Here is a 12,175-nt window from a genome sequence, read left to right on the forward strand (position 1 = left end):
TCTAAAGCTCGCTGTCACGCACGCGGTAATAGCGGTCATCGTAAATATCCGCCTTCTTTATTGTAGCGATGAAAACGATGCTGAACTGGATTCAGAACCGGTCGACGACAAACCACGGTTGGTACTAAAGAAATGTAACGTCGCCAATCAATCTGACATTTGATCATGTGCAAAAGTATCGACGCCGCGACCGAGCCGACCGTCCCGAATTCCTACGGTAGCAAGGTCGTTCGTACGAGCCGTGAGCGTACTGATACCTGCCCCATCTGTGGCATTCCCACCCACGGTCATAGAGCACGGCACATGAGGAGCGTACACAACGAATCGCCGCCTAAGACTCGTTGGTGAGTGTGGCGTGGTTATCTTTTTATCTGACATTTAACGTAAACGTGTTGATGTATCAGGAAACCGCACGCTGCGACGGAACGAGCAAACGCTAAAATCGCGCCCAGGTCTCTTTGCGATCTGTGCAAGGACAGCGTCACGACTTCCTACGTTTCGTCACATTGGCGCCGCGTTCATCACGATCGAGTCGCAGCCGGTTTCGGGGTTGGAAGCGACGAATATAAAAAGAATTTTTCAAAGATCACTTTTGAGCGCGACATGGAAATGGTAACACTGCTCGTTGTCATTTGTGAATGTGTTTCTGTGAAATAACTCTGTTCGCGCTGTTCAGCTGTTGAAAAAATACGCCAAATTTCGGGCTGCCAAGCAGCTCGATTATCACAACACGAACATGGTGCTCTCACGAATAAGGTCAATGTTCGGTGATTATCTTCGGACGGACGCAGAGCGCCTTATAGATTACGTTGCTGAGGGAGGACGTAGCATTTCAGCAAGTACCGTGTTCAATACGCTCAACGCAATAAAGGGTTTCATCGAGTTCGGTCAGGGTCATGATAGGCCTCTCTTGGACGCCATAGTGTCTCCTGATAGCCAGACGAGATTGCTTCAGATCGTTGCTGGGACGTATCGATCTACCAACTTGCAACGTAAGAAAGCCAATGCACGAAACCTCAGTAGCGACATGCGCACCATCAACGCAAACTGGTCCCTATTAAAAAGGTTCGTGCATTTGATTGTCCTTCGTAAAATATAGCCTGGTGAAACATTACACCTTGTCATTTCTCAGTATGCTGTCGTCGTCCGAATTTAAGGCAGATCTCGAAAGACCGCTGACGAATGAGAACTTCAGATTTTGCCTTGCCGCGTGCATTGTCGACATTGGACTGTGTACGGGAACGAGACTGTCGTATTTTTGTCGGGTGACCGCCGACGAGCTTTTGGAACACATGACGTCACTGACTGACGACTCAAGACTTGTGATCCAGATCGGAAATAATAAACACAAGTCTATCCAAGGCCGAATGGCCCTTGAGAAGCCCCAATACGACAGATTTCTGCAGGTGAGTGAAAGCAGGCAAAGAAATTGGAAGTTGCGTTGTGATACTCAACTTTGGAGCATTCCCAGCCTGCTACTGAACATTGTCATCATACCATTTACAAATATTCTGAAATTTGGAATACGCACGGGTGAGGTGGTTTTGAACTCAATGACGTAGCATGTCGCATAGGATTATGGAAATGACTTTTAGTTTTCGGTGGAGGTGATAAATATAAGTTGACTGTAACACGGTGTTTCTAGTCAGAAAGATATCGGAACCATACTCCAAAGTTAAGGATTTCGATGTATCCCACTTTCGAAAGTGCATCGTAATAACCTAATAATTGAAAGGCGTATTCATAAAACAACGAAAATCGCCTGTGCAACCAGCTTTTACATCAGAGGTCTCAAACACGCGGCGTGGCGAGTGTTAACTGGTCGTGGCCTACGCTTCACAGCTGTAACGAACGGATTCTTCGGCGATTGCACAAACCTATTGTTATTGCACAGTTCCATTATGTTCAAGTTGTTCGTGATCTGATCCAACATTCGAGGGTGCAATGAAACGCTGATTATATTCGACTTCCATAATGACATGTCGATATAGCCTAGATATCAGTAGCAGACCTATGCTCGAAACCCTGAAATAAGACCTACTTTGAAATACATTGGATTGACCCATTATTGGTGGTGCGACCAGCGGCGCCATCCAAAATAGGAAATTGGCCCACGAGCACATTTGAGTTTGAGACCTCCGTTACATCATACAATACGCGTTTGAATATTTAGTGAGATTTTGCTAAATTCGTATTCTGTCGTCTGTAATGTTTAAATGATTTCAGACCATCAATCCAGTTTAATCGCAATTCAGTATATAAAAGTATTCGCATGCCATTCAATACCTCAAGGAATCATGTAGTAGTAGACGAGTTTCGCGGACAACAAAGTGAAAAGCGTAGATGTGATCCAAGTTGTACTGTTACTTTTCCTAATTGTATGTTCAATTGTGCGTTGAAAAACCGGAACGCGCAATATCTCAAATGAATATAAATGTGTAATTTATTTGAAAATGTCGTAACTTTCGACTGCGGTGATCAAGTTGATTGTAAATGAGTTCATTCTATTGGAAACGACAACACATGAAGAAGCACAATATTGATATTATCAGGGATTATGGTTTATCCATATTTTGTTGAACCGGTTTATAAATGTCAATTTGCTTTGTCAACAGCTTTGTCGCTACAACAATCCACATCTCGCCCCGGGATCGGAACCAGCTTTACGTTCGCGGTCCGGCGAAGTCATCAGACAACTGTCGCGATATGTCACAAATTACATGGAAAACTACGCTCTGAGTTGCATAACCTATCAACACCTTCGGAAAATAGTTGCGACTATGGCTAGTGGACGATCCTTACGGGAAAGAGAGGATATTGCCTCATCTTCCCAACACTCGATGGCCGTTGCTTCGCAACATTATGACGGTCTAGGGCGTGTCGCGGACGCTGTTGCTGGAGCTGCCGCGGGGCGAATGCTCATTGCCAAAGCCCTATCCTCTAACAATCAGACTCTGACTGCTGACGCCGCATCTTGTGCCTCTACTACCCAACAAGGTAATGCTGAGTTTTTGCCACCGGCCGGCTGAGCGGCTACGTTATAAGGCGTCTCGTGTCGTGTGTTGCTTTGTCGCAAAATGTCACTCGAATATTCCGTGCTTGGGCTTGACTCACACTCACATTACGTCGGGTGCGAGATGCGCATATAGCGCATCGGGCCGTGTGCGAATGTCCAGAAGCGATCTGACATTTCTAACGACAGGTTCTGACGCGACGTGTTCTGAAACAAGACCGGCCGTTCAGTCGCCATCTCTATTGCGACTCGAAGAGGAACAGAATGCAGAAAGCAACAGACAAATCTCGTCACAGCCGTGCGGGACCCATGACAACGTGCGACAGAGCATCGACCAAGAAAGTGGTACCCCGGTACCCGTAGGAGAATCAACGGCCGCGTGCCTGACACCTGGAGAGGGCCGGGAAGGTGCGCGAAGTGACTTTTTATCTGTTCACGGCGATACCATTGAAATCAATGCATTGCAGATCACAGCGTATATGATGCGGGACAGCAGTCGAACACGTTTGCCTCGCATCCATTCCAAGAAGCACCACGACCTGCAGTACTGCCGATACATGCTCCACTGCTAGACGGTGAAGGAAACATGGACCGTGGACGCGGGGAAGCGATCTCCGCACTTGTAGCAGAATCAAATGACGCGACGGCAATGTCCGTGTCCGAATCGGAGGCGGCAACTCCGCCTTGTCGCTCGGTCATCACCGAACCGTCGAACGCTGAGTACGGTGAAGTGGCCACGGTAGTTGGTGAAGCGAAACGATTGCTCGCGGGTGTGCCCAGCGACCCACCTGAACGCGTTACCAATGCATCGGGGCATGAATCGCCGGTAGCGAAGACACAAGCGCATTTCCATATGAACCCGACGGTTCTGATACGCCAGTTGCCGTCAGAGTACAACAGCGTCTCGAAAACCTGTAACGCAGCTTTCCCAGTTGCACCGAGAGCCTCGTCGGCACTAACAGGCGCCGGCCACCGGATGAAGCCACCCGACGAAGCGTACACTACCGTGCCCGGCCCGACAGGTAACAAAATGAGAACGCATCGCCCTATGTTTTCGTTTCGCGTATTACAATATTCAGATGCGACTGTTCTCGAATTGGTGCGTGCAGTATCTCAAGGCCAACGGAATGTACGAAACACACGCGGCACCCGAAAGGCGTTAACGGTCGAGGAATACACCGAGATTTGTCGCGACCCCCGATTAAGATCTTTTCTCTACGGCGGAGGCAAACTTTTCAGTGATACAATCAGACTCGCCGGCCAAAAGTACGGTTTCACTTTTGAGCAAATGCGAAGCAAGCTCCGTTACGTGCAAGAGACATACCGGAAAACTCAACCGACCACGAGATAGGACACGCCGGAATAGGGCAATCGGATAAGAGTCAATGCAATGCCGTGTCGGCCTCATACTGCATGCAACTGTTCACTGTCAGAACTGTGTCGTGATGCCCGGGACCAACACTTTAAATTCGTAACGCGACGCGGTTAAAATTCACCCGTCGCGCGGGAGTCGATTCCATCGGTTGACACAACAAACGACATATTTGTCCTACAAACGAAATTTATACATGTTTTCTGAACTCTTACCATGGCACGATAATTGTAATGCGCCGCATAGAAGCTCCCATATTATAGCCCTATTAACTACCTCATTTTTCGAAGCGTATATTTTTGATAATTGTGATGAATATGGAATCCGTCCTACACACGGCAAGGTATTGAATTTAACTAGGCCGCGAACTGAGGTACGTATTACCTAAAAATAAGTACCCCAGTCGGGTGCCTCAGCTCGCTTCCACACGAGGTTTGGACGAGACACACTGTGTTCAAGCCTGGACACGAGGCAAATGTATCGGTTTCACCGGTGATGCATCCTCAATCGTGAATAGACTGGCAGCGTCGTAAATAAAATGTAATAATCGCGAATTTGGTCGCTTTCAAAATCTGTAGTTCGTTACCAACAGGTTCTTCATATAGCGAAGCACTTCGCCGTTTATTCCTGCGAGTGAAACGATTTTATGAATTGTTCTATCGCAATGTTAGTGCCGGTCCACCACCGGCTGAATAACGTGTTATGCGCGACTGGAAAGTATGTTTCTTAGTTTGTGACACTCGCCTTAATGCAATGTCATGCGGTATACATTTATGCACTGTTTAGTAACAGCGTACGGTGTTGTTTAGCTGGTCGGCCATTCTCAAGTATGCTATTCAGTGTTGGTGTTTCAATCGATTGTTTGTGCTTTGTGATGAAGGTTGTCGCAGCACCTAAAATAAGATCCCCGGTCGGGTGCCGCAGCTCGCTTCCACACGAGGTTTGGACGAGACACACTGTGTTCAAGCCTGGACACGCGGCAAATGTTTCGGTTTCACCGGTGATGCATCTTCGAACGCGAAGCGACTGGCGGCGTCGTCAATGAAATGTAATAATCGCGAATTTGGTCGCTTTCAAAATCTGTAGTTCGTTACCAACAGGTTCTTCATATAGCGAAGCAATTCGCCGTTGAATCCTGCAAGTGAAGCGATTTTCTAATTGTTCTATCGCAATGTTAGTGCCGGTCCACCTCCGGCTGAATAACGTGTTATGCGCGACTGGAAAGTATGTTTCTTAGTTTGTGACACTCGCCTTAATGCAATGTCATGCGGTATACATTTATGCACTGTTTAGTAACAGCGTACGGTGTTGTTTAGCTGGTCGGCCATTGCTCAAGTGTGCTATTCAGTGTTCGTGTTTCAATCGATTGTGTGTGCTTTGTCATGAAGGTTGTCGCGGCACATAAAATAAATTAAAAACCGACTCCGCAATTCGTACATCCGTGTTTGGGATTGAGGTTCCGCTGTGTGCTGATCCGATGAACATTAACATGTCTTCACATTAAACCGAGAAACGAATAGATAAGTGTAACTTCGGTACAGTGGACAGGTGGACAGGATTACGGACCATTCTATGTACGTTGATTTCTATGCGATAACAGCACTGTTACGAGTTGAAAGGCGTGGCATCTTTGCCAAAGCCGCCGAAACACCGTGTGATGACATTTCGACATTATACGGCGGTCGTTATCAGACTTTCCACTTTGCTGTTTGTTAAATTTATGCTTTCGGGCTATTGCATTGCTTTGTTCTCTGCGGAAACCACGTACCGAACTCGCATCTTATGCCTTGAACGTGCTGTCCCTGCAAAGTAGCCCCGTCAGGCACATGATTTCACTCAACCTTGACTGAATGAGCTGCAACCGAATACCAATAGACCAGGGCCGGCCAACCCGTGGCCCGCTGGCCACATGTGGCCCGCGAGAAGGTTTTGAGTGGCCCGCGAGGTAGCGCAATATGTTGTCACTCGAATAGCCCAGTCCTCGCAAACTTAGCCCAGCGATATACAACAGGCCCGCAATATAGTCAAGTGACAATATTATTGACCTATGAACTTCAAAAAATTTTCGCGCTTGGCGCGGATAGTGGCCCGCGCAATAGTTCGTCAATCGAATGTGGCCCTTTGGCCGAAAAGGTTGGCCAGCCCTGCAATAGACCCTTACGTGACCTTTGACACGAACCAATCAGGTTGCAGTAGGATGTAAACAAAGAACAAGCCCGGGCAAGCTTACTATGAGCTCTTATGGAAAAGGGTTGAAAACTATAGGTTTCTAGCAAAATTACATTGACTTGAGAATAGCTGGGTTTGGTGAATGGTAATCACGTAGAGCTAGTATGTATATGCAGTGTTATAACCTACAATAAGCATGAATGATGGCAAGCACGCATCAGCATGGTATGTCCAAATGAATGAATTGCTGACAATTTTTCGGATGAAGCAACTATTGCTGTATTATCCTTAGTCGTATACTATAGGATTGTCGTAGCGAATAGAATGTATTAGAGGAATATTGAGTCCGGATATGTGTGGTATCTATTATGTGGCGTTATATGCGTTCTATTGATGGAATCGACAATTGTATATAGTAGTCTACAGTCTGTATCAATATCTAGCAAGTTACTGTTACACTGGACACTGGTCTGCATATTCAATGATCATATTAATATGATATATGTTAGGCAACATGATCTGTTCCCGGCTGAAATCGTTATTTTTTGTTCTAGCTCGTGTATTGTATCTATCAGGATAAATACTATGCTAATGGCCTGCGTAACATGGAGATGGCTACCCAGACCGTTGCTGGTGTGCGCTTTTACCTTTCCCAGAGCCAATGACATGCATGGAAGAATGTAAAATCTGGATAAAGGCATGTGGACTTCCTTGTAGTCATCTGAATTCTCATTTTATTAAGAAAATGACATATCTATTATCGTACCAAATATATTGAATCGTGACATAATCTAGAATCTAGATTAGTGGTTCCCAACATGGGCGATTTGGCGGTATAGGGGGGCGAAAATAACGAAGGGGGCGAAAATGGACAAAGGGGGCGAAAATAGCGAATGGGGCGATTCGGGGGGGCGATGACTCGTCAAAACGGCTGACATTTTTTGTTTGTTTTTTTTTAGACAACCCACGGAAATTTAGTTACAAATGTGTGTCAAATTAGACATCGAGCCGAAAATTTGACCCTTTTTTGTAATCAACCCGCCGGTGATTACAGGTTTGTATGCCCAATTTTCGGTACACAAAAGTTGGGGGGCGATGATCGGCATTGACCTTGAAAAGGGGGCGATATGTCAAAAAGGTTGGAAACCACTGATCTAGATGAAACAATTCTGTGTTTCAAAATGAGTCCAATCTGAAATGCAGTCACACTTGATGCCACAATCGACTTGGTGTGTGTCTCGTTTTATTCCACTCCAGTTTTGTTGCTTGATGGTGTGTAATGTATTGAAATTGTTGAAAACAATATATTCAATAATGAGACGAATAGTTGAAATTGGTAGCGGTGATACGTTGTACGAGTCGGACGAGTACGCCTTGATAGGTGCCTGCACAGCAGTATTGCTCTGTAAAATAAACATATTATATATTTGTGCAGGCTTGATGGATATCTTTTATGAAGCTGCATACAGAGGAAGTCGATGGATAAAACGCAAGAAAATCGAATTTCTGGAAGAAGTATAGAAGCACAAAACAGTAAACTCGTCCAGGAAAATTACAAATTGGCGGACAATTATTGCTAGTGAAGTTCAGTTCACAGAGGAGCATCATAATGTGAAAAGATGCGGAGAAGCTGAAATTTTATGCTAGACTACATTAAATTCTTTCTGAATTGCCCGACGTATACTACTGACGTCAAATTTATAGTATTGCTGTAAGCATCGTATTTAACCCTTGGGTCAGCCATATGTAACTGCTTCATTAAATCGCGATTTGGCCATGTAGATATGTGGTTCTTAAAAATGCACCATTTGCATTCATTCATGATTTCTCAAATCTACGATGATTATTGACTGTCAATAAATCACATACAACTTTGAAAGGATTGATGGATTGTGGTACACTTACTTTTGTGCAGGAACTATTTACAGGGAGCATTTAAGATCGAAATATTAGTTAAATATGTGGATTCGACAAGAAATGTAAGAAAATGATGGAGTTCAGCTATGGTGAGTCAGGCAATGCTATCATGGCAGAAAAGGGATTCGCCATTGACTCTGAAATCAATAAATTTAATGTCGATTTAAATATTCCTGCACGTGATTTACACACCTTCAAACGCCCGAGCCAGACTGTTCCACAACAGGAAAGATGGCGAGAGAACGTATTCATATTGAACAGCTGATCGTAAGAATCAAGGAGTATAAAATTTTGTCTGGTGTCATACTATGCAGCATTGTGTATCACAACTAACCAAATATATATGGACTAATTGCATACTCTCATTCAAGATTGAAAATTAAAAATGAATGACGCAACATATTCGGCAATTGTGCAAATTCAGTTCCATTGTCAATATCGCAATGCCTAATAGCATGATACGGATCGTAATTGCGCGGTGCCATGGTCAGTCTGTACCAACAGTGCATGTCTAGATATTCCAGTGGCGTGCATTATTGAAGCTCATGTAGATGCCCAATTTGTTGAATGAACAATTCTCCAGATTAAAATGTTCTAGGATTATTTGTGTTTGATGGAATGTTATAAAACTGGAGACACCAGATACACCAAAATCTACCTTGAGGCAGGAGTTGATCGGTTGCGAGTACGGTGGAGAGATTGCTTGTCAATCACGATGGAGCTCACTGATGCTGATGCAAATCACAATGTAGTCCTTTTAGCTTCAGGTGCTGGATTGTCTTAATCAATGCATATGCATGAGAACATATATGAGAACCTAATATGAAAATAAATCATGGTTAAAATATCTATCGAAGGAGTCTCTGAAAAAATGTCTTTTTCCTTACTTACCCTGTCTTACAAGTGCAATACGAATCAATAATGGATTTTCCGAGAACGTGTATAACATAAGATAACATAACATTGTTGGGTTATTATTTTTATCTGAACAAGTCACACACAATGTACAATGCGATAAGACACAATGCGATGTCATGGACAGATAGGAGGATGTCGAACGACACGCATCAGTAGCGATCCTTTACTCTAACATCCACCTCGGCCTAGAGTGCCCGATGTTACAGTTCTTTTCGATGTTGACCTTCTTTGAAGCCGGGTCCTTTTCTACTGGTTCTTTCCATTACTTGTGAGTAGTTTCTTTCGTTTGTATTTCCATTGAGTGTGTTATCTCACTTTTCCGCAAGTTGCCATAACATTGGCTGTTCACTAGAATATTGCTTCTAAAAAGAGTGGATTGTCTCCTCAATCTTTGTCCCTAAATCGTGTGCATAGCGCTCCATGAAATACTTCGTAGCTTTCTCCGCGGTGTTAGAAGAAGATGCTGTTCCCCTCAAATCCATAAATTCGATATAATCTCCATAGCTTTCAAGTTTCATAATCAATACACAAAAATTGTGACGTGTGGCAGCAGCTATATTTTGTAGTATATATATTTCTGAACATGAGATATGCTCGAAAACTTTGCTCGAGACCTGGAGCCTATGAAATCGTCAAAATATGCACTACCACAATCCTATAGTATAGTATACAACAATCGTCGCTTAATCAGAAAAGTTGTCAAAAACCCGTGCATTTGGACACAGCACGCTGGTGCGTACTTGCCACCATTCATGTTCATCCTAGATTAAAAGCTGCAACCACATGCTAGCTCTACGCTATTACTATTCATTAAGTCCAGTCATCCCCAATTCAACGTAGCTTGCTTAAAACCTTCATTTTTCAACCTTTTTCCATAAGAGCTCATAGTAAGCTTGCCCGGGCTTGTTCTTTGTTTACATCATGCTGCAACCTGATTGGTTCGTGTCAAAGGTCACGTAAGTGTCTATTAGTGATATTCAATCGAGGAAAAACGAGGGCTGATTGCTTCATCGAGTTCCCAACACGTGCTACGCTTTCGTTACTATGTCTGCGTTCGACACCTAGGTGCAGTTGAGAGATTGAATAGACGCGTACGCGACGCTTTTGTCAGACGTGGTAATAGTTTTACAGATAGCGACAACTGTCGTATGCTAACTGTTGTCGTAATTAGGGCTGGGCACAATGATTCGAGTAGTCGAATCAGAGTCGAGTATTAATTTCGATGATTCGAGTCGAGTAGTAAACGACAATTTTTTCGAGTACTGAGATTACACGCTTCTCGCCATTGAAAGTTAATTTATAAACGAGAATTAAGGTTCGATACCAATTTTCACTGTTGAATCCATGAAACCTTGATTGGCGGCATCGTAGCATACGAAACATTTAGTACTAAGCTACGAAGGTTACTGGACGTAGCATATTTTTGAAGTCTTGATTATCCCACAACGTTGTCACCAAGTGGATGAAAGCGGTATGGTCGAAAAAATACCAAAGTACTATTTATGAGATGGAAAACAGGCATTATATTCTTTGTGGTGGCATAAACGGTACATATTTAAACGTTGACGTATAACATTCTGTTCTGACGTCATAATGGGTGATACTCGATTACTCGACTCGAAGCATATTTCGTGATTCAGAATCGAATCACTCAGGTACTCGAGTTTGCCCAGCCCTAGTCGTAATACTATGTTGCAGCTTATATAAAATGCCTAAAAGATTTCGTGACGTTGGAACGCAGACAAGGGAGAGGAGGATTCCAGAGAAACGGAGGAGACCGTGCGAGAAAAGGGTGAGTAGGATAATTTATAGTTCCGCTGTTAGGTAACTTACGGTTACATGACGATTCTACAGATAGTCGTTACGATTCCGGTATCGGACGGCGGACAAGAGAAGTGAGTTTTTTGATATTGTTCGCGCCTATGCTCATCTGTATTTGGTATTAGTACGCCTGCAGTTGTACGTAATAGGCCTGTTGAAACTGACCGTCAATCTCCAATTGTACTGTCGACTTGATTAACTTTACCGATCACGAAACTTGAAGGCGGGACAACGTGTTCAGTGGAATTGCCACAGATAGCCACAAGACATGGGTGATTACTTCGTTTAGACAAATTTGCAGAGCATCGTTTCTATGCACATCCGAACAATTTCACGAGGCGAAAGTAAAATGTTGGAAATTTGTTATGCATGACCATAATGAATAAAATGCTCTAGCGATATTTAGCAATGCGGCTGCCGGTTGAAATTTAACCAGGTTTAGTGTGTGAAGTTTTCAGTGTTAATCCATCAATGCCACCAAGCGGTCCATAGAACTGTAGATGAAATATTTTATCGCCCTTCCTGACTATTAATTCTCGATGCCCTTGCAGATCTGGATTTAACAAAATGTCCAAAGCCGCTAGGAGGCGCTTGTCCAACAGGAGGAAATTACAAAGATTAAGAGAATTAGAGGAGCGAGAGGCAAAGAGGACGAGGGGCGAGGGGCAGTCACGGAAGGCATGCCCCGACCAGCCCGTTGATTGGGATAAAAAAAATAAATGAATACATTTACCGAGATGGCCGGTTGGTAATTAAGTCTCAATATTTCGAGTGGCAAGGCAATCTCACTTTTATATTAAGGATGGGTTTAGTCAGCAGAGGATCGAGTCCGAGTCACGGTAATATGACGGTAATATCACTTTCAATTACGTACTATTTGTCGAAGTCATGCGGCGATATTCATTGTGTATGAATATTGTCATTCGATCTAACTGCATCGTATTTCAAGAAGGCCCAGGTGGAAT

The 12,175-nt window shown here is 44.0% G+C and overlaps 1 long non-coding RNA gene across 1 annotated transcript; it reads right to left on the bottom strand.

Moving 5' to 3' along the window:
- Nucleotides 1-7,744: 7,744 nt before the first annotated feature.
- On the bottom strand, nucleotides 7,745-9,268 carry LOC145459448 (uncharacterized). Its single transcript, XR_013921422.1, has 2 exons — nucleotides 9,130-9,268; nucleotides 7,745-7,957 (listed from the first exon to the last, which is right to left on the bottom strand). It is a non-coding gene; the product is annotated as an uncharacterized LOC145459448 (long non-coding RNA).
- Between the last annotated feature and the right edge of the window lie 2,907 nt (nucleotides 9,269-12,175).

The sequence above is a fragment of the Botryllus schlosseri genome, chromosome 16 (assembly GCF_051294905.1).
Source record: "Botryllus schlosseri isolate E-star chromosome 16, Bs_hap1, whole genome shotgun sequence".
Classification (NCBI taxonomy): domain Eukaryota; kingdom Metazoa; phylum Chordata; class Ascidiacea; order Stolidobranchia; family Styelidae; genus Botryllus; species Botryllus schlosseri.